This window comes from Mustela nivalis, assembly GCF_964662115.1.
Source record: "Mustela nivalis genome assembly, chromosome: 1".
In the NCBI taxonomy this organism is placed as follows: Eukaryota; Metazoa; Chordata; class Mammalia; order Carnivora; family Mustelidae; genus Mustela; species Mustela nivalis.
Genome location: NC_139020.1, coordinates 34244675 through 34270999, shown reverse-complemented (window position 1 = coordinate 34270999; position 26325 = coordinate 34244675). Strand labels below are relative to the sequence as shown.

Genomic DNA, 26325 nt, shown 5'->3' with positions numbered 1-26325 from the left:
TCTGCCTGCTGCTCTGACTACTTGTGCTCTCTCTGTACCCCTCTGTCAAATAAATAAATAAAAATATTTTTAAAAAAATAATAATAATAAAATAAAATAAGATCTCCCGGGAAGTGAGGATCAGTCACTTGGTTCTGGATAGTGTATTTATATGAGTATAAGCGAGAGTTGGCAAATGATGGCCATTGAATAAAATTCAAACACTATTAAAAAAAAATGGAAGTTTTATTGAGACACAGCCATGCCCACTCATTACCGCCTATGAATACTTTGGAGCTACAATGAGTTGTTGTGATAGAAATTATATGTCCCACAAAGCCTAAAATATTTCCAATCGAATTCTTTACAAGAAAAAGTTTGCCAGTTTCTACTTTAAGCCAATCGTAGTAATTCCATTTCCCTCACTGTGATTGCTTTAAACAAAAGCAGGTGATACTTTTCTTTATCACTCTTCTTGTGATGCTTGGGGAAGTCTGTTGTGTGTGTCATGGGGACACATGAGGAAGTATATACTTCAGAAATAAGGAAGAGGCATGTGTCCTTTCAGCCTTGGAACACTGTCGTACAAAGATAGGATGCAAGGGCTTTGTTATAAACTGTGTTTCCCCAAAAATATTTATTGAAGTCCTATCATGTCTCAGAATAGAACCTAATTTGGATGTATGGTCATTGCAGATATAATTATGTAAGATGAGGCCATACTGAAGCGGGGTGGGCCCCCAATCCAATGACTATTGTCTTTATAAGAAGATGGCCATATGAAAACAGAGACACAGGGAGAATGCCAGGTAATGATTAACGCAGACATTGACAAGATGCATCTACAATCTAAGAAACACCAAAGACTGCCAGCAAATCACCAGAAACTAAGACAGAAGCATGGAACAGATTGCCCCTCACATCCCTCAGAAGGAACCAACCCTGTAATGGTCTTGATTTCAGATTTCTAGCCTCTAAAACTATGAGAAAACACATTTCTCTTGTTTAAACCACTGAGTCCTGGGAAACTAATACAAGGTTGTTGCAGCAACTTATGTTCATGAGGGGAATAGGCTGAGGATGAGAGTCAACACGCCAAGGATGACAAGACATAGATGGAGAGATGGCACACTGAGGAAGTAGTGACCCACTGAGCTTACCAAATCTAAAATCGTACCTTTGGATTTCTTACCTTAGATAATAAATCCTCTTATTGCATATGGAACTTTGGACACTGTCCTCTGTTACTTGCAACCAAAAGCATCAAAAATGGTATACCGCACAGCCTTATTTTTTAAAGCAATCCTGATTTCAAATATTCTATTTCATTGTCCACATAAATACAGTCAAAATTAGTAACAATTGCTTTCTTCTCTTTGGCTCAGAAAATGAGACGACTGTAAGCAATCTTCATGCTGTGAAATAGGTAGAAATGAAGGAGGAAGGTTTTACAGGCAGAGGGCAAGGCAGGAATACACAGAACCACAGAGAGTAAGGCAGCCAATTTGCCAAGTGATTACGACTATTGCAATCCGGTCTGCAGTTATGAGATGTGATGAAGCTGAGTAGTAAATTTTAGAAAGACTGGGTTTGTATCAAAACTGATTTGGACTTCTCTAATGAATGGCAACTTGATTTCTTGATATGCCTATAAAAACCAAAGGAATTTTAAATTAACAAATTTTAGAAAAACCACAGACACTCTCACTAAACAACATAAAGTGGCATGATTTTAAATGCAAACATTAAGAGAAAACCATCTAGCTATCTGCACATTTCACTGTTCACATTTGCATATGCACTAAGGGATAAGATACAATAAGCATTATGAAGTGACAGGATAGATCTCTAGGCAGAAAATGTCAATAACAACTGAAAAATTGGATATACAAATGGACCATGACCAGACCACATATAAAAATAGGACTCTGACCCACAACCTGCAGCAACATGCCTAGGAAACCAACTTCCTTATCTACCACAAACAGCCCAGGAAGCCAGCCTATTATAGGTCAGACTTGCAGGAAGTTAGATTGCTATCAAGTGATAATCCAGGAAGCTAACTAGTAATTTCTGTAAGAGTCAGCCCAATATGGCCAGGACTTGATTAATAACTGATGGCTTCCCTACCTTTTGTTCCCACTTCCAAGGTAGCACCAACCAGAGAAAATTAAATATTTATCCCTAACCAATCAGATAGGACAATCTACTTCTAAGTAACTTGTCTACAGCTTCCCCATGCCAACAGCCTCCAAATCAGGGCACACCTGAAGCCTTCCCCTTTTCCACTTACAAAGCTTTTCCAGTCCCTATCCTGCCTTTGAGTCTATGCCAAAATGCAAATGGTAATGGTTAACTTCCTTGTTGTGAGCAAGCTCAGAATAAATAGCCTTAGTTTTTTCTCGTTTGGTTGACTTTCATTTATTTGCACACAATTTTTTATGAAGAAATGCCCTCTCATCACCTCCCCTCAAGAACTCCAAAGTCAGTGATTTTCATGATTGTGGTTTTAGGGGTAAGTCAGGATTCCAAATTAATATTTGCAAAACTTTGGGGGGCCTGGGTTTCTCAGTGGGTTAAAGCCACTGCTTTTGGCTCAAGTCCTGATCCCAGGGTCCTGGGATCAAGCACCTCATCGGGCTCTCTGCTCAGCGGGGAGCCTGCTTCCTCCTCTCTCTCTGCCTGCCACTCTGCCTACTTGTGATTTCTGTCTGTCAAATAAATAAATAAATAAATAAATAAAATACTTGCAAAACTTTCTGAAGTGATACAACCCTAACTACCACTCACTGTCCACCCCTAGACTCACAGAATCACTTCTTCAACCTGCTGAGTATTGGTTGTTTATTATACTTCTCACTTATATGAAGTAGAGAATGCTTGAGAACCATCAAGCACTATCTTTAGCTGAAAGATGAGGTATCTCTCAAACTCGTTTTAAACTAGTCTCCAGAAAAAAAAAAAAAAATCATTTAATGCCCAAGGTGTGGACAATAACTTGATTTATAAGTCAACACCATTTGATTATTATTCAGAGTTCAATGTACATGGAAACAAATAAATAGAGAAAGACTTTATTTAAATTGAGATGCTTCCTAAAATTTGGCATTTCTTTTAACCCCACACAACTAAGCAAGCATTTTTACACCCCATAGTCCTGCTTAAATATGTAGTGATATCTCTTAGTGACTTGACTTCCTAAGGCGCTCCTCTGAAAAGGTACTAAAATACTGAACTAAATATTAAATACTAAATCTTAGAGAATTAAGATTTGATGAAGAGGTTATCAGATTCTATCCATTTTTACAGATCGGGCTCTTATTCCTTTAATACTTGAATTAGTTTGCTGATCATGTAATGTATTGACCACACGATTAATATCAAATATAACCATATTTCTGTAGTTACTAAACCAGTCTTTCCAGACCATTTTCATGCCTTCTGACATCTCTAAATGTTTCCCTATTGTCTTTCTGTATCAATTTGAAACACCTAATCCTCAGTCCATTTCTCTAATGTCATCCCTCAGTTCTTTATATATCGTTTTTATACTACAGCCAAATCAATTATGTAGTTGCTCTAAATAATATTTCCATTTTTTCTGTTAATCTCTTTTCATACTATAAACAAAGGTTTTCCTATTGAAATTTAGATATACAGTCTCCTTCAAGACTCAGTTAAAACACCTCTGCTTCTGGAGGCCTTCTGCCTCACTAACTCTCTCCAACTTTCTCTCCCTGTTTCTCTCTCTCCTTCTCTCTCTTTCTTCTGCACTTGGATATGCATAATGCATTAATGTATTATGGAAAGGATACATCCTGCCTTGAAGTGCTTGTCAAGTGTGTATGATTTCTTTTCATCTCCACGCTAGATTAGAAACCTCTCAAGGGTAGGAATCTTGCCCTTTTGAATTGTCCTGTATCCCCATCAGCACCACACAATGTAAGAACTTAAATGTGTGCTGACTATTTGACTTACCCATGCTTTCTTTCATCCGAGGGTATTAAGCTCATCAGCAGCTGGTTGAGCATGCTGATTTGAAAATGTATACAATAAGCGATACATTTCATGTTTGGTGAATAACTGCTCCCACTTTAAAATTCTAAAGTGTAGCATAAAAATAGCATATGACAAGACTGTCCATCTGGAAGTAGCGTTCTGTGCATTGCAAAGTGAGAAGACACTAAATCCTGAAGAGGCCTCAAATTGGAGAGATCAGTGAAGTGTTTTGCCAACAGGAAAGGAAGATGATTGCTTTTCTCAAACTGTGCCATGTTGCCAAGTATAGGAATCCAGCTGTTATGTGAGATTTATACTCATTTCACTTAACTATAAATGCATCATGCATCATTTTTCTTTAATTACTCAGATTAGCTGGGTAGGTGTAGGTGATGCACTGAGGTCTGAGCATAATCAAAATGAGCTACTGTGATAAAGTGAAACGAAAATATTTTTGTAGTCAATGGAGGAAAAAGTATGTTTATGTGAAAAAATAAGATCTTGTCACTGCAACAATCTAATTAGTGTTAAAATCTCTTTAGATATCCAGAACTGAGAATCTTCCAATTATAAATGAAGTCATCTTGTAGAAGAAATCTATACCAATTTTTTTTTAATTCTTAATTACTTTTCTGCTTTGTCCCTTCATATTCGGGGCATTCCGATGGACAGCTTTATCCTCTGTAAACATGTTTGCATTCCTTTTTCCTCAAATCTCTGGAAAACTTTTAATTTCCTGAATTTTGACATCAGAATTCCTTGCCAGATTTTCAAAACATCTATCCAATTCTTCTGCCCTTCCTAAAACAACTCAATTCTTATATGAATTTCCGGCTGTTGTGTCAGTTTTATACTTGTCCAATTTTCTCTGTTAAATACTTTTAAGATTTTTTTCAAAATGTTTCATATCCTCAAAATAGCCCCTATTCTGTCCATCATATTTGGAAACAATTTTTATCTCTTATGGAAACCTTCACTGACTTCTTAAACTTGGTTCCACAACCTGACGGCACCTGCTTCATAACGTATCTACCTACAGACATCCACATATTTTCATTATCCATGTTTAACATCTGTACACATATGCATGTGTTTTGTTCATTAATAAATGGCTGATAAATTGAATACAATTTTGTTACTGTTTGGTGTTCATCATATTACAATTTTATTGAAAATAAAGGCTATATTATCTTATGTTGTGTCAAACCTCTTAGCACCTAGAATACTGCCATTACAAAGGAGGTATTAATGATTAAAGTGATTAATCTAAGGTAATGAACTTCCGTTGTTCTTCCCCCCCTCCCATTTTCCACACAACCATTATAGCCACCTTCAAGTGCATGGCTCCTATTGAAATCCCAGTTTTAACTCTATTCTGATGACTCACAAATATTGTTCTATCAGTTATTACTATGTAGCATATCCACATGAGTACAGTATTCCACAACCATTTATAATTTTTATTAATCATTATAATTGCCACACTGCACTGAAATGGTTCAGTTGCTTCTTGTGGATAGAGAGCCTAATAGTACCACAATAAGCTCTGTCCATTTCCATCCCACTTTGATTCTTGTGAACTCTCAAGTTTCACATGATTTATAAATGTATAGCCTTTGCATAGCAACCTACCCTGTCTTATTTGCAAATGTAATCATTTGCATTTTTTAAATTTAATTAAATTTATTTATTTATTATTATTTTTTAAAGATTTTATTTATTTATTTGACAGAGAGAAATCACAAGTAGTCGGAGAGGCAGGAAGAGAGAGAGAGAGGGAAGCAGGCTCCCCACTGAGCAGAGAGCCCAATGCGGGACTCGATCCCAGGACCCCGAGATCATGACCTGAGCTGAAGGCAGCGGCTTAACCCACTGAGCCACCCAGGCGCCCCTTAAATTTATTTATTTGACAGAGACAGAGCGAGCACAAGCAAACAGAGTAGCAGGCAGAGGGAGATGGAGAAATCGGCTCCCTGTTGAGTTATAAGCATGACTCGAGGCTCAATCCCAGGACACTGGGATCATGACCTGCGTTGAGGGTAGTTGTTTAACCAACTGAGCCACCCAGGTGCCCCTACACTGTCTTAAGCCAACTGAAATTCCTTAGACATTTGCCTTAAGTCTCACTATAGTGGTTTTCCAGGCCAAGTCAGTACATTAATCAAGGATTTGTGAATAACAGGGCTTAAAAAAAAAAAAAAGGAATCAGACAGCAGAGTAAATACATGTAATAAGATCTGCGGAATTATGCTTACTTTTAAATGACTATTTTATCTTTCCAGTGACCGATCTACGAGAGAGAGAGATAAAGTTTTAAAATTTTTAAAAATTGGCCTGGTTTTCAGTAATTCTCTGAGGAGACAATGACCTGTATGATATCCAATATGAAAGGATAATTCAGTTCCTCAGGCATTCAGTAAGGATTCAATTGGGTCAGAAACAATACCTCGCCTTATGAAGAGATGTACTTCAAATTTTGCAAACAGGCATAAGATTATGATCCAGGAAATACATAATTTGTTTATTTACTATGCCTCGAAGCTAAAGAATATATAGAGCTCTAAATTCTCTGAGCTTTCTAAAGGCATGAAGTTCTCACTTTGTCTTTCTCTATCTCTCTCCATATATGTATATATACACATATATACATATATATAGATATCTGGATATCTATATATACATATATATCTGGAAGCAAAGCAGATATCCAGATATCTATATATACATATATACATATATATGAACATTTCATTTTTCTAACTCAGAAAGCAGCAGTAATGAGGCATTTTGGAATGTCTCTACATTGAACACAAATTTTGTAGTAGCAAAAAAAGTGCCACAAGCATGTGACATATTATACCTCCTTTAATTTTATAGGGTTATGTTTTGTGTGTGTGTGTGTGTGTGTGTGTGCTCTTTCTTATTAAATGTTATTTCTTTGAGTTATCCAAAAATATTAGAGTGTTAAAGAGTTTCGAGCTCTTTTCATTTAATATAAGAATTGTGCAACAAAAATGATACCATACATAAGAATGATTTTTTAAAAAAAATACTAATGTTTGGAGCTTTTAAAATAGAATTCTGAAGTATAGTGTTTCATAAGGGTCATACAAAATCCTACAGAGAGCAATATGACTTTGAGTGGGGAAAGAGGGATGTACCACATTCGGCTTACAAATTGCTTCATCGGATTCTTCACGTTTGCAAAACTCAAGAACAGCAATTCCGATTGGCTCAACAAGTTTAGGCAATTACCTTACAGATGCAGTAACAGTGAAGAAAGTTCAGTTCAATTTCTGCAAGCACTAGTCCAAATGAGAACTGCAAGCAAAGCAATGAGTAGTGATTTTTTCCCCCAGTTCTTAATGCTCTAGGCAAGGGATTCAATCCTAAGGGCTGTGCTATTGAGAACAGGGAAGAATACTGAGCAATAGGGAGTGATTTCAGTGTGCGCTGTTGTTGGCACTGGTGGAGAAGAAATAACAAATCAGAAGGAAAAATAAAGAGGCAACTGGGAATAATAAAAGATAAGTAAGACTATCAGTGAAAAATAATATTTTTATAAAATGATAAGTTGTGGGAAAAGATTTGTTCTCTTGAGACACAAAAAACTTTTAGAAGAAGCCGTCTGATCTTTAGAGGACTGGAAGTGTTAATAATGTACTTGGGGATATTTAAGTTATTGTTACTGGTTTGCTGATATTGCTGTTTTTAGCTTCCAAATGGCTTTTGGGTAAGTAACAATCTTCCATTTAAAATCTGTCTGCCCTGCTGACACTCTCTGATCACATTGCTTACTCAGAGCAGGTGTTTCATGAAACCAGCTTTCAGTGCCAATAATGAAGCACCTTAGAGGGTCCATATCTCAGCACAGATGTATGTAGTTTTCAAGTCTGAAATCTCCGGTGTGCTCAAATTTGGAAATTTAAAGCAAAGAGCAAATAGTTTTCTTGTGTAATGTTAATGTCTTTCTCTTCTTCTTTAGAAAATATGTAGGCTTCATGTGTTAGAAATGGATGTTATTTTCCCTGCATTATGGCACCGTAGGAAAGATCTGTGAGGCAGAGAAGCTTTTATTCTCATTATACTGTATATGTGGAAGCACTAAGAAATATGAAATCCTTCACTGGTGCAGACTAAAAGATTTCCATTTCGTCTGGAGGGGAAATGTGCCAAAGTGGCTGAAAATAATTCAAGTAATTGGCAAAGAGCTGTACTCTAAGGAGACTTTTGGTGTAATTTGATTTTGTGCCTTTTAGGGGAGCAAGTGAGATGTGATTCTACCTGCCCCTGAGGGCCAAGAGATTTTAAACATTACAGAATCCTTAAGGTAGATGCTGATGAACTGCGATGCCGAAAGACACCTGGAACTGTGATATTCTTAAGAGATAATAATAATAATAATAATAATAATAACGCTCAACTGAGTTAAAGAATGTCCCTTACCATGCGTTGTCTGTATTTTGCATTAACACTGAGAAAACAGTCTCATTTAAGAGCTACATGCTCCTCTGCCTACAAACTTGCAGGATTATTGCTAAATTCCCTAAGTGTCGTTAGTAATAATGGACGGCAACAACCAGCTCAATCAGAATCAGCCATTTGTAATTTATAGACGGGCATCCATGGCATTACAATACATTGGTCCTACCTACGTACCGTAAGTCCCAAACTTGCAGGGCCCCAAGTTGGCTTTGACATACTCCTCCATAAATCCCCACCAGCATCTCCTCTCACTATGGTCTCTTCATGTATCTTGGATCTTCCTCCATGTAGAGGCCGAGAGTCTATTAGTTTTCAATTTATTCCTCATCTATTATTAAGGAAAAGATAGCTTTTTATGTGTTGCTTTTTCTTTTGGGGAAATGCCAGTTTCTTTAAAATAGTTTTAGTCATGGAATTTTAAGCAATTTTACACAAGGAACCTTAAACATTTCTCTTTTTCTGAGACCGAATATAAGGCAGCCTCTGACTATATTAATATTTCTCATATGGAAATAAGTAGAAGATGATTTGAGTTCTTATCCACTCCAAGACTATACAGACAACTTGTAACTTCAGCATTAAGTATGCCTACTTTCTTTTCCCTTGCTTACCCACAGAATTAAGGAAGAAGAAGAAAAGGCTGAAGGAGAAGCCTCAGGACAAGGCCATACATGTATAGCACAGCATACTAATGTGGGGCTCTGGAGAATCCTCCCACCAGCAGGCCATACTAAACTGCAGGAGTCCTCAGGTATTCCCTTAGCTCCGTGGTTCTCAAACTTTAGCTCAAATAAAAATCACCTGAGGGCTTGTTTAAAAATAGCTTGAGGGGATCCACTCTCAGAGCTCTTTAATCTATAGGTCTTAGGTGGGGTGGATATTTATATTTTTAACACATGTCCAACTGATGTTAGTGCTGTTTGTCAACGGACCACACCGTGGTTCAATAGCCCCATCCCTCCAAACATTTTATTTCCCATACTCCCCAACAATTTTATTTAGCATACCATAAGCATCACACAGAAATATGTAATATATGAAATTCAAAACTAACATTATTGTCTAAGAAAAAAATCTGTGTTCATGTTTTTATACAATTCTATGAGTAAAGTGTCCCAATTTCATTATTAGTTTCAATGAAAAACATAGGATTTAAAAGTCAGTAAAGGGGGGCAACTGGGTGCCTCTTATCCCATAAGATAATACACAAAATGTCCAGGATACGATTTAAAAAACACTCAGGGGTGCCTGAGCATCCCATTCTTGATCTCAGGTCAGGTCTGTCTTGATCTTAGGGCTGTGAGTTCAAGCCCCACACTGGACCCACACTGGTTGTAGATCTTACTTAAATAAACAAAAAACAAAAACACTCATCATTTTTTATTGGCCCTACACTTAATCACTGGAAAATCAGAGACAAATGTTTTGTTATAGATTCCAACAAAAAATTTTCTACCCTTCTGGTCCAAATCATACGATCTTACGGTGATTAGCTTTCTAAGCACAGCAAAGATTGTCCTTCTGAACAACCTTGTCCTTTACAGAGGTCAGTGGAGTGTTTATTACTCTGCAAATCAAAAGGTCTAAAATGATGGGGATAGCTTTGTTTGCTTCTGATAAAGAGTGTGCAATGTACTGAGAAGGTTTTAAAGTCAGTCAGAAAAATCCATTTTTAATTCCCTGTTTTCCCCCTTACCAGGAATATGATCTTGATTAAATTTATTAATGTATCTAAGCTCTTAGTTTCTTTGCCTATAAACTGTAGTAGTAATAGTAGTAACAGATGTAGTTGTCATAATAGTAAGAAGCTTGTAGTCATACAGTAGTTGCATTAATGGAAGAAGTAGTATGTGCTAGTCACTTTACCTATATTTTCTAACTCTCAGGACCAGGACTCAAAACCATGGTTGGAGGCACCTGGGTGACTCAGTGGGTTAAGCCTTCGGCTCAGGTCATGGTCTCAGGGTCCTGGGATCGAGACCCGCATTAGGGTCTCTGCTCAGCAGAGATCCTGCTTCCCCCTCTCTCTCTGCCTGCCTCCCTGCCTACTTGTGATCTTGCTCTCTCTCTCTGTTAAATAAATAAAATTTAAAATTAAAAAAAAAACATGGCTGTTAACTTCAAAATCTGTATTTCATCAGGTAAACCCTAAAGCTTCTCAGAGAACTAAATGCAATAATTTCGGTAAAAGAATTTAGTGCATTATCAAATCACTGTGTTTCATACCTGAAACAAATATAATATCATATATCAATTATACTTCAATATAAAAAAGTGAAAAAATATTTTATAAAGTAAATTTAGTGCAAACATAGCACTGAATGTTATCTCCCTTCATTTTCAAGTGATATTTATATATGCATACATATATTATATATAATATGCATACATGTATATGATATATATTATATATGCATATGTATTACTCATAATATATGTATACATATATGTGTGTACATATAGCTTCATGTCAGTGCCTTCCCAATAAAAAAAATCTTTCAATTCATTTAGAAAATTTCAATGCTTTAATGTTCTTTCTCAAATCAGATAAACCCAATAGATATAATTTCTCACTAATATAATTTAAAGATTATTATAGAAATTAATAAGTTTATATTCACAAATTATTATTTTATCTAGAATATTTTATTGAGTGCCTTATGAAGGTACTGAACTTGGTTAATGACAATAAAAAGAAACTCAAGGGTCAGTTACTATTCCATGTACCTAGAGCCTTTAGATAGTATTTCCAAAGCACAATGCAGTAGAATAACTCCATTAATCTTTTCAATAAATTCATTCATAAATAAACAAAAGTTCCACTCAATTGGCATCAAAGCCATTTTTTTAAAATATGCAAAGACAACCAATGAAGAAGACATGAAATCAACAAGTAAAGCTCTAGCCACAGAAATCTAGTGAGGGGAATTTCCAGGATCATGACGACATAACTGGCCTAGAACATTTAGAGACTATATTCACGCAATAGATAATAATGCATTCTGGGGGAAAATCTGCTAGAGAGAACAAATGTAATGGAAAAATAATCTGATACATCTGACCACGTGAAAACTATACTGCATGCTGTTGCAGGGTGTGGAAAGAACTGATAGGTAGACAACTGGACAAATGAGAACAAGAAGGAAATTTTTAACTCTGGAGAAACAAATATGTAAGAAAGGAAATATATAATGCTCCTTAGCTCTACAGTGAATAGAATTTATTTAAGATAATACAAAAATTAAATATAACTAACCTCAAGTTGGGACATGATGTTATTGGTATAAGGAAGAGAAGCAGAGCAGAAGTTTTAAGAGAGCTAACAACAAATCTGTCATAACAGGAAGTTAGCAGATGAGGCCTAAACTATGCAAATCAAAAATGAGCAGTATTAGAACATTACTTAGAAATAGAAACATAAATACACAGAAGAAAAGGCTAGAAAGAGTTGAGAATAACACTAATAGAGAGCAAGGCAGACAGTGAGAAAGGGCAAGGCAAAGAATTCTATTTTTTTAGAAATTAGATTTTAATAATGTTTTTGCTTATTAACTAGGTGCATACAAATTTAAATATAATTTATTTTTTAAATAACAAAACTACAAAATAGTATATATGGTATTAATTTCATTTATGCAAACTTTATACAATTAAACATAATATATTAAAGCTATAGTATTGGTGATTATAAAACCCAAGGTGACTTCTTCCCTTACCTCAACATAATGTATCAGGGTAAGAAAAGGAATGTGACCAAATTCAATAATTTTCAGTGTGCCAGAGAAAGGCTTTCAGCTTTGTAAAACCAAACAGTCATCTAAATCAAGCCTCGCTTTGCATGTTTATGGAGTAAATTGCCCAGGGTTGTCATGAGTTGTGTGAGGAAAATCACGTTGCCCCTTTATTTTAGGGCTTCTTGGCTTTATTTCCCATTTACTTGGTTTTTTGGTCTATTTTCTTTTATTTTCAGGTTTTGCTTTTTCCCTTTTAAAAAATCTCACTGTATTGTTTGGGCCATCTACATCAATATAGAACTCTGTTCTGTTTCATTTTCAGACCATGTGATATTTCTCCACCAGGGAAATCTACACTTGAAATTGTGCTATGAAGAAATGAGGACATCAGGGAGAAAATGTGTGAAGGTAGGAGAGCAGTGATCAAGGAGCACAGTTAGCAGGTGGAAATGAAGAGAGAAAGGGAACAGCAATCACTTTACCTCAGGCTACAGTCAGTAACTAGCAGAGTAATAGAAGACAGAGGGGAAAGGTGCTACAGATTTATCATCAATACAACTGCTCAGTGAAATCCAGGGAGACGCCAAGCATCTTTTTTCTGTCTCTTTAAACATTTTATATAATTAAAGAAATAAAACCTGCCTACAAGTTACTTCTAAAAATACTTTTCTTTCTGATTCCCAATAATTTCAGGAATCCTAAATTGTCAAAAACACACCATGATTTCAAAAACAGACCTTCTCCCGACAAGAAGGGCTGGTAGGGAAGTAAATTTCAGCCTTTAGTTATGGCTACTCCAGCTTTTCCAGGCTTATTTCTTCTTCAGACAAATTCCATTCCCCCAGAAGCTACTCTATCAAGAGCTTCTCAACCATGCTATTAATGTGAAAATGAAAAATCTGCTTTATAGAGGCAGCACTCATGGGAAGAAGCATGCTGGCTCAGTGAGCTTCTAAGACTCTTGATTACCTGGAATTTCTGAAGCTTTTGCAGTTGTTAATGTACCTCTTGCAAAATAATGAGATTTCAACCTTTTCCAAACACAGTGGCTTTGCTTTTCCTTAGACAAACTCCCGCACACATTTTACATTTCTAACTCCAATTTCCTCTGGCCTTCTTCCCAGCAATCCCTACTTGCATTCTACCTGCCATTTGCTTTTAATCTAGAAACCAAAATAACAATAATTATTCTATCAGATAACAGGTGATGTTTCCAAATACATGGTAGAAGAGGGATGTTTTTCTTTTGCTACTTTGAGTTGAAATAATATGATGGTTAATTCAAAGTAAGAAATCATACAGTTTAACATTTTATATTATCCAATAATAATTAAAAGACTTTTATATTATCCAATAATAATCAAAAGAAATACACGGGTATACTTACTTTAAGGGAGGTAAAGTTTGCTAAGGTAGCTTACTTAGATTTCCAAAAAAAGGAACATTTTTACTGATTCCCAATATTTGTTGTTTTCGTATCATATCACTGTAGACTTAGCTTTCCTTCAACATTTTGGGGAAAAAATATCCCAGTAAACAAAAATTCAGTCTTAATGTCTGAAATCTCTTTACCAAGGCATAGTAAATTCTTTGAGCTTCTTTTTTTGGGGGCTCCTTAAAATTTTCACATTTCTCCCTGGGATTTATCACAATGTTTGATTTTTCTCTAGTAGATATCATGAATCCCGGAAGCATATACTCTTAAATAAATTAAGCTCCTCTTCATCTGAGCATATTGCCAAAAGAAGTTTATAGCAAAGCAGCTGAGGGTCCAGTGTCGTAACATTAATTGTTTAAGGTTTGGAAGAATAAACAAAACAAGTGGCTTTTCTTTTTTCTGCCAAACTCTGTCTTTAACTCCAGTTTCTTCATTTTGCCTCTGTGGATTTCCAGTGTGCTACTTACAATTTAAATAGAGACTGAATTTAGACTGTGAAATATATCCAACCCCAGTAAAACATACATCATAGGATTTTTTAATATAGTAGATGAATATGGATTTATGAGCAAAAATCATCAAACCTAATTGGATAAACTGAACTACACTGGAGAAAATGGTAGATCAGTGCTGATACGTGATCATAAAAATACCCTACTCTTTTTTTTTATTAGATTTTGGTATAAGCCAGACCCTCTAAGTCCCAAGATATAATAGTCATAAAATGCTCATGATAATTACATTAAAGTCCTTAGAATATTAAAATTTGCAATTCAGATTCTATTGTTAGATAGGTAACAAAATTTAATTGATATTTTGTATACAAAATAATGCTCTAACTTTCTTCCATAGTGAGAGAACAGAGCTCCACATAGATTAATTTTCTAGATAACGGAAGCTTATAGTACCATAAGATTGTCAAATTATTTTCTATAGCTGCTATAAATTTACCATTACAACACTCAGATATGCAATAATATCCTCCCATTATTCTTCGAGAGTAATTTTATTTCACTGTTCCCCATTTCTGGAGATTAAGAAAATTTCCATTTTGCAAATTCAAGAGTAGACATGATTACTTTCCAACTTAAATCCCAATCTCTTTGAGATCATTATGCAGTCAGTACAGTATTCCCACTTCCCTCTTTCCCAAGCCTTCTTCCTGGATGGCGCTGACACAGGGAAGGTTGATAAAACATTGTGGCACAGAGGGACAGCAAGGTGGTTGGTGGGGGAGGGGGTGTACAAAAGAGCACTGCAACAAGCTTGTGGTCCTCTCAATTCCCTCTGACCTCTGCTGAGTGTTTCTCATCCCCATTCACCTACCAAGAATGTCTGAGGTCTGGCCAAGGCCTCTTCCTTTTCCGAACACACACTCTACAACCTGCTTATTCCAAATGCACCCACTTTAATAGACTTGGTTCTTCTCTGCTGCCCCCCAGAGCTGCTAGATGTAACATACCAAACCATCTGACACTGCTTTCATGCCCACTAAAAAAGTAGTAAAATAGTCAGTGCTACTTGACCTATTAAGCACCATGTTGAGCATGGGATTTCTCTGCAATACTTGCTGTTTCCCTGCACGCAGAAAGTCACCAAAACTAACTCCAGTCACATCTCTGAATCTCCTTCTTACTCCTGCTAGTCAAAGTCTTACCCGTTTGGGAGTGTTGACATCATCCTGGAGTTCTCCTCACTCTAGTTGATGCTATAACTGGATCAGAGTCTTCTGTGCTGTGGCTCTTATTATTTTGAGCCAAGGATTTAGAAATGAAATTGGCTATTTCTTGATCAAATAAAACAATTAAAAATTGAGAGTCTTTCAAGTTCATAATCTCTGCTGGAGAATTTTAAAAATCAATCTACAAATTTAAAACAGAAAAATTACTTTGTTTTGTCCTAGACTATATCTGTCCTTACGCGTGACAATGCATACTCTTAGTTCCAGGGAAGAGCTGGGAAGACATCATTACTAAAATAATGGTGGATGATGAGAGAAAAAAAACTGGCTAGAAATCTCCAAATATTATCCCATGATAGCCAGTTTTAAGTAACAAAGTCTCCTAGACTTTAACACTTTTCTTGCTTCTCAAGCTAAAAAATCACTTAACCTTCTATTTATGATTCAGAGTCAATTTTATTTATCTCTTTAAAAATGTGTATTCTGTAATTATGATGTTCTAATTTAATCCTTAACTCTACCATGTATTAACTTGGCAAGTGACTTAGGTTCATATGTAAACTGGGTATAATAGCAATCTCTATCACATAAGGTAGTTGTTGGGAATTAGCAAAATAACTCAAATAAAGTGCCTAGCACAGGGCCCCCATATAAACGCTCAGTAATTGTTAGCTATTGTTGTTGTTTCAAAATTTTTAACTATACAGAGGATTTCTTCAAGCTGTACTGAATATAGGCTACTATGCTGAATAAAGCCACATAAGTTTACTGTTTGAGTTCCTCTTTTCCAATCAGGATCAGTTGCTATTCTCTTTTTTTTTTTTTTTTTTTTTTTAAGATAGGTTATAGGACAGAAAAGAACAGAAACTAACCAAGTAAGAATGAGGGCCTTAGATTTGAGTCTATTATTACAAAAACATAATAATCTGTGGAAGGCAGTTTGGGTACAAGACTAAGGATAAGGTGATATCTTTATTTTGTTCATCATGAATATTTGGGGAAAAAAAAACACTTTGAATTAATTTTGTTTTTTTTTAATATTGCATTTATGTGCCCTTTAATTATTTGGATCACTGAGTTTTGCCATCTTAAGTTTCTTTGTAAGATTTTATTTATTTATTTGTCAGAGAGAGAGAGAGAGAGTATAAGTAGGCAGAGTGGCAGGCAGAGGCAGAGAGAGAAGCAGGCTTTCTGCTGAGCAAGGAACCAGATGTGGGACTTGATCACAAGATTCTGGGATCATGACCTGAGCTGAAAGTAGCCGCTTAACTGACTGAGCTACCCAGGTGTCCCTGCCATCCATGCATGGCATCCCTGCATAAATTTTATGCCTAAGGTAAAATCATCTCAACCTAATCCTAGCCCTATTGGGTACTTTAAAAGAGCCATTGAGTACTACTAGAGTAAGTAGAAAAAGGACCCTATCTTTACTTCTCATGTCAGGGTAAAAGCTGTAAATTCAAATATTTTCATGGGCCAAGACATTGATAGAAGCGATTCCAGTAGGTTGGGGTAAAATGGTAGTGTATGATAGGGCCTGTGATTAAAACAAACATTCAAAAATCTAAAGGTATTCAAATTCAGATCTTTTTTAAATTTTTTATTATTTATAAACATATATTTTTATCCCCAGGGGTACAGGTCTGTGAATCACCAGGTTTACACACTTCACAGCACTCACCAAAGCACATACCCTCCCCAATTCATCAAATTCAGATTTTTAATGACACTAGCCATCCAAATTAAAAAAGACTAGGGTTGAAATTCTGTCACCTTGAATTAAGAGAATGGTCTTGCACCCACCTAAAGTCAGAAGAAGCTGGGATTAAATTTTCTACAGTTTGTCTCCTCCAGTTTGATTTTGCCACTGTTGGAATAGTGTAAATCCTCCAGAGTGCTGAGGTTGGGAATCAGGATTTGCATTCTTTGCATTGCATGTCACTGTGTGTCTTCCGTGTGATCTTAAGATAAGAGAGGTTGCCAGCTTTGTATTTAGCATTAATGTCTTTCCTCTATCTACTTTCTATTCCATATCTCATGTTAGGGACTAAAATAATCTGTTAAGCAAGCAGCAAGATTCGTTTTTAAATAAAAGTGGTTCTAAGTGAAGTCCTGAAAGTTCCTTCTATAGATAAAATTGCACATGCTTTAAATCAAGAACATTTTACAGTTCACTTTGAGAGATAGAGTGCCATACTGGAAAGATTATGAATAGCTTTGGAGTGAGCTACAGCTAGGTTCAAATCTCAACTTGGCTACTAATTAATTATGGAAGTTCAAGCAGGTCATTTTCATTCTGTTACCATATTCCTCATCTAAACAACAGATCTAAAACTTCCCATCTCACAAAGTTGTTATAAAAAACAAGTATCAGAATGTACAGTGTTGTTTTAAAAAAAAAGAATATACAGTGTTCTTTACATGATATTTGCCAATAAAATGTTCACACATCATAGAATAATAATTAAGAGGCAGTGTTTTACCTACTCTCTCACCTCTTGGCTATATTACAGATTAATAAATTTGTAAAATAATAACCACTGAAAAGCTAATGGGCTTCTTTATATATAAAGAATATAAGTGAGCCACTATATATGATTCTGTGTATAACAGGGAGACAATTATAAGCAATTCTATTTTTTATTTCCTCAAATGTGACTTTAGACAAATCATTTAGGCAGAACAAATATGTCTAAAAATATATCACTATTTCTTTCTGACTTTGTCAGAACTATATTTCTCATCTTTCCTTTAAGAGCAAATTAAATCTTTGTTTAATAAATTAATTTCCCCCAAATTATATATTATAGGTTGTTGTATGTATGACATTCAACCCCTAAATGTGTTAGCAAGCCCTTTAAGTCATAGAAAGATTTATAAACAAATATTCACTAGAAGAATCCAGAGTTCAAAGTACACCCAATTAGAATTCAGAAAAGAGATGAGTTTTTAAATGCAATTTTAAACTTGGAAAGGGAATCTATCAGGAGGTAATTGATTCCACCAAAGAGAAGTAATGATTGAAAATGTTCTGTCACTAGAGGATCCTCTGGAATATAAAAATGCATGGAAAAAGCAATAAGTAGTTTACACATTTAAGAACACATTTGAAAAATAAAGCTTTGTAGTGTATTCATTAGCAAACAGCAGGAATCCCTAAAACAGTATGAGATTATTCAAAAGATTTTTTCTTACGCAATATTCCAAGGAGAATAGTGGTGTGGCAAATAAATGTATAATCAATTAGAAGTGTCCTCAACTACATGAGTGCACATTATTGCATATCTTGTTATACTAGTGACATTCCAGCCCAGTAGCCGATTTTACAAGATACACAGTAATCATACATTCCCGTATTTGAGAAACTAAGATGCAGTGCCGGCGAGGTGGGGGGGACTGTTGGTGCCAGGGGACTAAAACTTGCCTGTGCAATTGTAGATATCCATAGCTCAAGTCTCATAAAATTCAGAAAGAGAAAGAACACTGATTGGACTGAAGCTTTTTTGGCTCTGGTCCTTTTCCCTTAGATTTCTAAGATCAAGGCAGATGATGGTACCAGAAAATATTATAGAAATCAAAAATAGTATTTACTAAAAAAAGAGCATGTGGCTAAAAATTAAAATTGAAGGCCTATAGGTTCTTAAAAAATGGGATCCTTTGAAAGAGTTGAGATTTCAAGGGTTATCTTGTGAGGGCTTTTTTAAATGTCCTTTTTTATTGCCTAACTTTGTCATGATCTCCCTATTTATGGTGTTTCTCTTTGTTAGGCTGCAGCTTTGCCCTTGCTCTAATCAACTCCTAGTATAAGTACTTTAGTTATAATGATAAATATTAAAATAAAAAAGGGCTGCTTCTTCTCTTAACCTATAATCCCCCTCACCCCAAAATCTCCTGGCCAAACCAATCCTCTTGCCTCATCTCCTTTGGCCTCCAAAGTCATTGCTTCTAATTCAAAAGACTTCATTAAAAGTGATTTGGAATGCTGTACCGATGTCTTCTTTAAGTGAAAATATACTAAAGAAGTAGATATAAATAGAATAAATAGATGTATAAAATCGTATTGGAGAAGCTCAGAAGTGCTGCACTCAAGAAAAGCACGGCGATTGACAAGCAATTTAAGCTGGAGTGTGAAAGGATGCAGAAATAACAAGATTTGCATGAAAAATATTGAGATCATGAGAACATCAAATTTAAACGAAAAACTCATGTGCCTCATGATTTAATCATGAGGGCTGACATTACTGTTATAACTTTCAATATCCTTGGCTTTTGAAAATAGTTCTATAATGAGGGTGGAGTATATCTATCTATATAGAAAACCAGTGTTATTTTATCCAGTCAGCTCATTACTATGAAAAACAGGGTTACAAGGATCTTAAATCTTAATCTGTGTGTTGGGAAGCCCAAACGTTAGGTATGGCTAAGCGCTTATTTTTGGTCAGGGACTCAAAGCAAAAGAGAAAAACTAAGTCAGGTTGTGAAACAATCCATTATTTAATCAATTATGATTAACCAACCCACAAAAAGTGAAAGGTAACTCAGCTTGATATTAATATTTCTGCATTTATCATATGAAAAAAATTAACAACTGGCCAGGAGCAAGGCTAGAGATGTTGTCTATAGAAGTCTTTTAAAATAAAAGGCTCCATATTGACCTGGTAAGTTTCATTCCCACAAATCAGCCGCTGACATAAAGTAGGTCTTATTTTTCTTTCCCTTTTATTTTTTATGGCATAATAGGTGGTCTGAAAATCTAGTTGCACTTGTTATCTCAGAGGAGAAATGCAGTTCCGACTTCTGTTTATACTTTCATATCATACTGTATTGCTGTGAACCTGGATGGCACTTCCAGTGGGACGCCATGTTTTGCCCATGAATGAGAAGACTGTCACAATCAAAAGTGCTTCAGGCACAAACAGATTTGAAACAATCTTCCTACTGACTGGAAGAGAAAAGGCTGGTTCTGAAGATCATTAAAGGTTCCATTGATGTGGTTTAGGGGGCACACATTTAGATTTTCAAATGTGTTTTACATTTGGAACAGTTTTACTTGCATTAAAGCTCAGCTGCTTTCCCTGAGAACTCTCCTTCTTGTCATCATTTGCAGAAGCTTTCACAGAGGACTTACTGTTCCAACTGGGAAGGAGGTGGGTGAGGTGGGGAACGAAAAGCAGGCGTTTGAACTAGCTCTCTTGACTCCGAGATGCCAGGATCACCTGCTCGGCAACATACTGCAGAGTGTGAATCCCAGAGATGAAAGGGGCCACCTGCAGTGTCCCAGAAAAAAAAAAGAAGAGAAAAGAAAAGAAAAACTTTTGGGCATTTAAATGTGCTAGCAGTCTCTGATTCAAAAAGTAAAAAGGCTTTCTATCAATATCAGTTATATTGAAAGTAATTAGGCAGACAACTGGCCAAGTCATTTCTTGGTGTGCATTTGTGTTATGTACATGTATGTTTCCACATTTGTTGTGGTGCTATTTGCTTGACCACTTCATTGTAAAGACACCTCATTACACAATTTTTCACTGTAAGAACATTTCTCCATACAGCATCTCATCACTGACATTTTATCATTGATGTTGCCGGGGCCTTTGGTCGTGCAGAACTCCACCATTCACACGTTATCAGAACAGCTGGCTGTGGTGGCAATAGCTCAGGGCCAACAGTAAACTAAACCCCTTAATTACTATATTTAATATGCAATTAAGTTTTCAAGTTCCTGATGTAACACTCCCTCTGTGATAAGAGAGAAGATACTTTCTATTTCTCACTGCCCTGAGTTTTTTAGTATATGTGCTGCCGAAGCGAGCACACTGCCCTGAGTTTTTTAAAACAACCGTGAGAGTTTCACTTAACTAAAATATTGTTTATTAACGTTGTATGTCCTCATAATGTCTTTTATGGCCATTTGAAAAGAATCTTCTAGAGCAAGAGTGGGAAAACTCCTGCCTTTGGGCCAAATCCACCCTGCCACTTGTTTTTGTTAAAAAATAAAAGTTTCACTGGAACAGTTTGTGCCCATTTTACATGTTGTCTATGGTTGCTTTCTTACCATGGCCAGAGTCAAAGAATTACAAAACAGATCTGCTGATACACAAGGCCTAAGATATTTACTCTCTGCTCCTTTACAAAAAAGTTTGCCAACCCCTGTCCTAGCAGATGCTTATTTAAAATATGGGTCTTTAGCCCGTACCCCATGCAAGAGAATCAGAGTATCTATTGATAGAATTTGGTCATCTGTAGTTCAACAACTATTGCATAAGATTTTCAATGAAAAACATGCAGTTATGACTGGGATGGAGATGCAATTGGGAAAGGTGGGGGACACAGTCTTCAAGTTTCCTACCTACTGTCTTCACAAAAAGTAAATAATACTTGGAAAAAAATTCATAACTCATCTGATTTAGTCTCATGCTCAACTGTCTTCTGTCTTTCATAAGAGAAAGTAATTGTAAGGGATACATTCATTCATTACCTAACCTTGACTTGACAATTACTCAAGCAATATGTTAAATAGTTTGGTCTATTTTTTGCTTTGAAAAAGCTTTAATTTTTTAATTAAAAAACTGTGATGTATTCCTATAAAAAATCAAATAAAACTGATGAAAATAATCATTAAAAATCCTCCTTTACCCAACTTTCCCATTTCTATTTCCTTGGGCTTACAACAATTCATTCAGTGTTTATCCTTTCAGAATCCTTTTTCTTTTCATCTCCAATGAGTTACTCTATTTCATTTTAGAAGGTCTTCCTACACTCTCCATATTTACATTTTCCCCAAATGCTAGATTAATTGCATAACAAGACTCATTCAATAGAGCTTTATTCAATGTTGACTCTGAGCCAACTTCTGAGGTACATGACTGGTGTCCCAGCAAGGAATGGCGGTGAGCTGAGCGGGAAAGCAGGTCACAATTTTTCATTTGCTTCTTCTTTGTTGTTTCATACCCTTTTATCCTCCTGGCAGTTACTTGCTTAAACCCTAAAGATCTTCCGCTTTCTCAGGTGCATTTCTGTTGTTCTCTTCCCCTTTCCATTTATCTCTATTTTCTTCCTTTTGATTTGGTTGGTTTTGTAATGTTGATCCATACATTTTCTCCTTAGCACTGCCCTCTCATACGAAAGTCTTTTTCATGACTCTCAGTAAATAAATACTGTGGTGCTTCCTCTTCTGTGAATGTTTCCAGGAAAGGTGTTCTATGGCTACCATAGACATTTATAGTAACCTTAACTGGTAGTCTCTTAATGCAAAGTAAGGCAGATGCCATCATTGTTTTGTCTACTTTTCATTTCATTCTGCCTCTTGAAATAATAGATATTATCATAGTTATCCTTTCCATCTATGCCAAGTTTAGTAAACCACAGACTACCCCCCTTGTAACTAGTTTTTTACATTTTACATTTTACATTTTTCTTTTGGCGACCATTGATTTTTTTTTCCCATGTTATCATCTACTTTACTTTGCTCTTCCTCTTTTTTTGAAAAATTATTTCTGTCCTCTCCTACCATGTAATGAAACTTTTAAACCCACTCAATATATTACTCTGCTCAACTACCCTTGAAATACAAAAATATTTACCTGTGAAATAAATCTGCATTGGTGAAAACTACTTTTTGATCAATTGAGAAATGTTGGCTTTATTCTGTCACTTTACTTCTACAGTAAGAAACTTTACAAAATGAATGTAAGGGGAAATATGCATCAGAAACTCCTTAAATCATTTTTTTCTGTGCTCTAAAATGCTTCTTTGTTCATAACTTTTCTTCCTTCCTTTTCCTTCTTATAATGTAGATCAAAAATTGTCACTAGTACCCCTTATTATAACATGCTTCTTCTTGCTATTATTTCCCAAATTCTGTGATTTGTGATTCTGGGGTGTTTTTATTTTGTATTATATATTTTAATTGAAATGTAGCTGACATAAACCTGAGTGTTTTTGAAATGGACATTCTTCTAATCTTTGTTGGAATCTGACAGTAGGATAGAATTAATAGTGGAAATAGCTGCAAAGAGGAAAAAGGGGAAAAAAGAATAAAATATGGAGCAAGAGCATAACTTAATAGAAATATGTGTAAAACTATAAAACAAGAATATAACAGTATCATCACTTTGTTGTTGTTTTTCATATAAGACCAGGGATAGAGAGGTCTGCTTATAAACTGAATGAATAGTATGATATAAACTTTTTATGAATTACTCACTATATAGGATTGCACACTTAGTAATAAGTTGAAAGTATGGTCATTGTTCTATTTATTTCTTGAATAAAATTATACTGTGATTAATAGAATAGCATAAGAAAGCTTCCTAGTGTATATCCCATGGATAAGAATGATCATGAAAATATTAGTTTCTTATAACCTCCATATACAAGATAAGGAAAAGAATAAGGGCTTTCTATCTGCCTGTGATTGCTTTCCCTCATCACCCCAACTTGAATAGAGGTGGTCTGTTGTGCTTCAGCTGTACTGGGAACAATTCTCAATTATATAAGTTCTCTGACTACACTGTTACTATTCGTGTACTTGTCTGTCAGCCCTACTAGACTGGAAGACAGGTTAGAAATTGATGCTCATTTATCTTTTCATTCCCCTGTACATTGCTTTATTTTCTCAAGAAATGTTTGATATATGGGCAGGTGAAAGAATGAATGAGCGAGTAAGAGCAGATAACCAAGAAGATCATTCTCCTGCTTTTGTTATTATATGACAAATGACTAGAATATAATTAATATATCAACTTCCACTATTTTTGTGCTACTCATTCCAGGTTTGTGTGACACTAAACTACAGAATCTGCTCAAAAGGAGCATGAGAGAATGAATCTCTTCGATTACTGAAAAGGAATAAATATCATGACTAGGGCTCTGATTCACTAAAATAATAAATAACAATAATTATTATAATCATAATAATAAATATCTAAACTGTACTCAATGCTTATCATAGGCCAGATGTATTTTAAGAACCTTATGAAGTAGGTTGCATTTTTCTTATATTACCAAAGTGGAAACTGAGGCAACCAGTGGTTAAGTAATTGCCTAAGAACACAAGTAGTCAATAAAGTTACTGAATGATAAGCCAGCATTATCATTATCAGATGAGATCAGGATATTCTCATGACACTATATTCCTTGACATTTATCACTAAAAAACTAAGACTAAACTAAAACTAAAACTAAAAAACATTTAGTTTTTTAATGTGTGGCTAATGTATGTCTTTCCTACTATACTCTACACTTCCTCAGGACTGTATCTGGTTTTGCTCATCTGACACATGATAGGCACTCAATATTTCTCTTTTTTAAAGATTTTATTTATTTATTTGACAGAGACAGATCACAAGTAGACAGAGAAGCAGGCAGAGAGGGAGGGGGAAGCAGGCTCCCTGCAGAGCAGAGAGCTAGATGGGGGGCTCTATTCCAGGACACTGAGATCATGACCTGAGCCACCCAGGCACCCCAGTAATCAACATTTCTTGAATGAATGACAAGACTAGCTGCTCAGAGGCCAGTACCCCATAGATGTAGTACAAGATAAGAGCAAATTGTCCTGGAATTCTGTCTTTCTAAATACTCATTAAACATGAAGTATGCTAGAAACATTGTTGGGAGGAAGTTTAACACTTACAAGACATACACAAGACTGTTAGTCTTCATGTTGCCAATAGCATGAAGAACCTCAAACATGAGTAACCTGGGACATGACTCAGCACATTATTTTCCTAAAATTGTGTAGAAGGATACTTGAATTTCTTCAGCGTTTTTTAGTTTTTCTTACATTATCAGAAAGACATCATCTCCTTATACTAGACTATTTTCTCCTGAAGCCCCAGTGAATCTCATCTTCTCTCTTTCAATAGGAGACATCCCTGAACATACTCAGAAACTGAAAGCTTCTCAACTCCAGTAACCAGCCAGTTGAAATAAGTGTCTTCCCTATGTATCTAAGAAGTTTCTTTGTACAGGAAAGATGACTATACCCTCATCTTCTATAACTGAGGTTTTGTTTAACCTCATTTATCTCCAGGGGATTCTGGAGTCATTCTCTGACTGTTTTCTTGATCAGTTGTGATTCTACTCTGCGAGTCCCACCTTCCTTCATTACCATATGTGCTAGTTCATTCTTGTAACCCCTTGTGCTCCACTTAAACTGCTTATCATTTCACTCTCCCCAAGACCATTAACATCACAACACTTGCCAATCAAGTGACTATTTCTGCCTACATCAACTTTTTAATTCTTGAAGAGAATTTGATCCAAAAAGTATATATATAATGTCTATCTGTGTAGATAAAAGACACTTTGGGGGAATTCAGAGATGGATAATACCCTTAGGTTCCAAGTCACAGAGCTTAAAGAATCTTTTGGGAGACAAAGTACAAACAGTAATAAAAGTTAGAATGAGTCTTATTCTATAATATATGTAAAAATACAGTGTTGTAAAAGATTAATCCAGTTATAAAATACTTCACAGAGGAGGTGGCTGGGTTGAGATTAAAAATAAATGTGAGATTTTGACAGAAAGAAATGAGGAAGGAGGGGGACTAATCTATATAGTAGGAACACCATCACCAAAAGCAGTGATTTTTGAGTCTACATCACTTTCAGAGATGAGGATAGTAGTAGAACCAGGATCATGGAACAGGTTAGAAATATTGTTTAAGGTCTTAATTGTCTTCGTAGGAATTTTGGACTTTGTAGACAATGAGGAGGCATCAAAACTTTTTGAGTAGAAATATGTCATGATTAAGACCTAAATTGAGGAAAATCACTCTCTATGTATACCAAACAGATTGGAGAAAGTTTAAAATGGGGACAAGAATTCTAAAAGGAACTATTTTATAGTAGTTTAAGTGACAGAGGATTTTAACAAGGGCAGTAGCAGCAGGAAGAAAGGAAGGATGAATGAGATCCCCTTAGGAAGCAGAATGGACAAGTCTGAAAAATTAAGAAAGAAAAAGAGTAAAAGTTGACAATATGTTATGGTTGGCCTGCACAGTAGAATC

At 35.6% G+C, this 26325-nt stretch overlaps 1 pseudogene across 1 annotated transcript in view; it reads left to right on the top strand.

Annotated features, from left to right (window-relative positions):
• The first annotated feature begins 8543 nt into the window (after window positions 1–8543).
• The window catches only part of LOC309841751 (tubulin beta-4B chain-like), a 130838-nt pseudogene continuing 113056 nt past the window's right edge, over window positions 8544–26325 (top strand). The window contains exons 1-2 of the transcript in view: window positions 8544–8638; window positions 9081–9214. The product of the transcript in view is annotated as a tubulin beta-4B chain-like (transcript). The remainder of the gene's footprint in view (window positions 8639–9080; window positions 9215–26325) is intronic.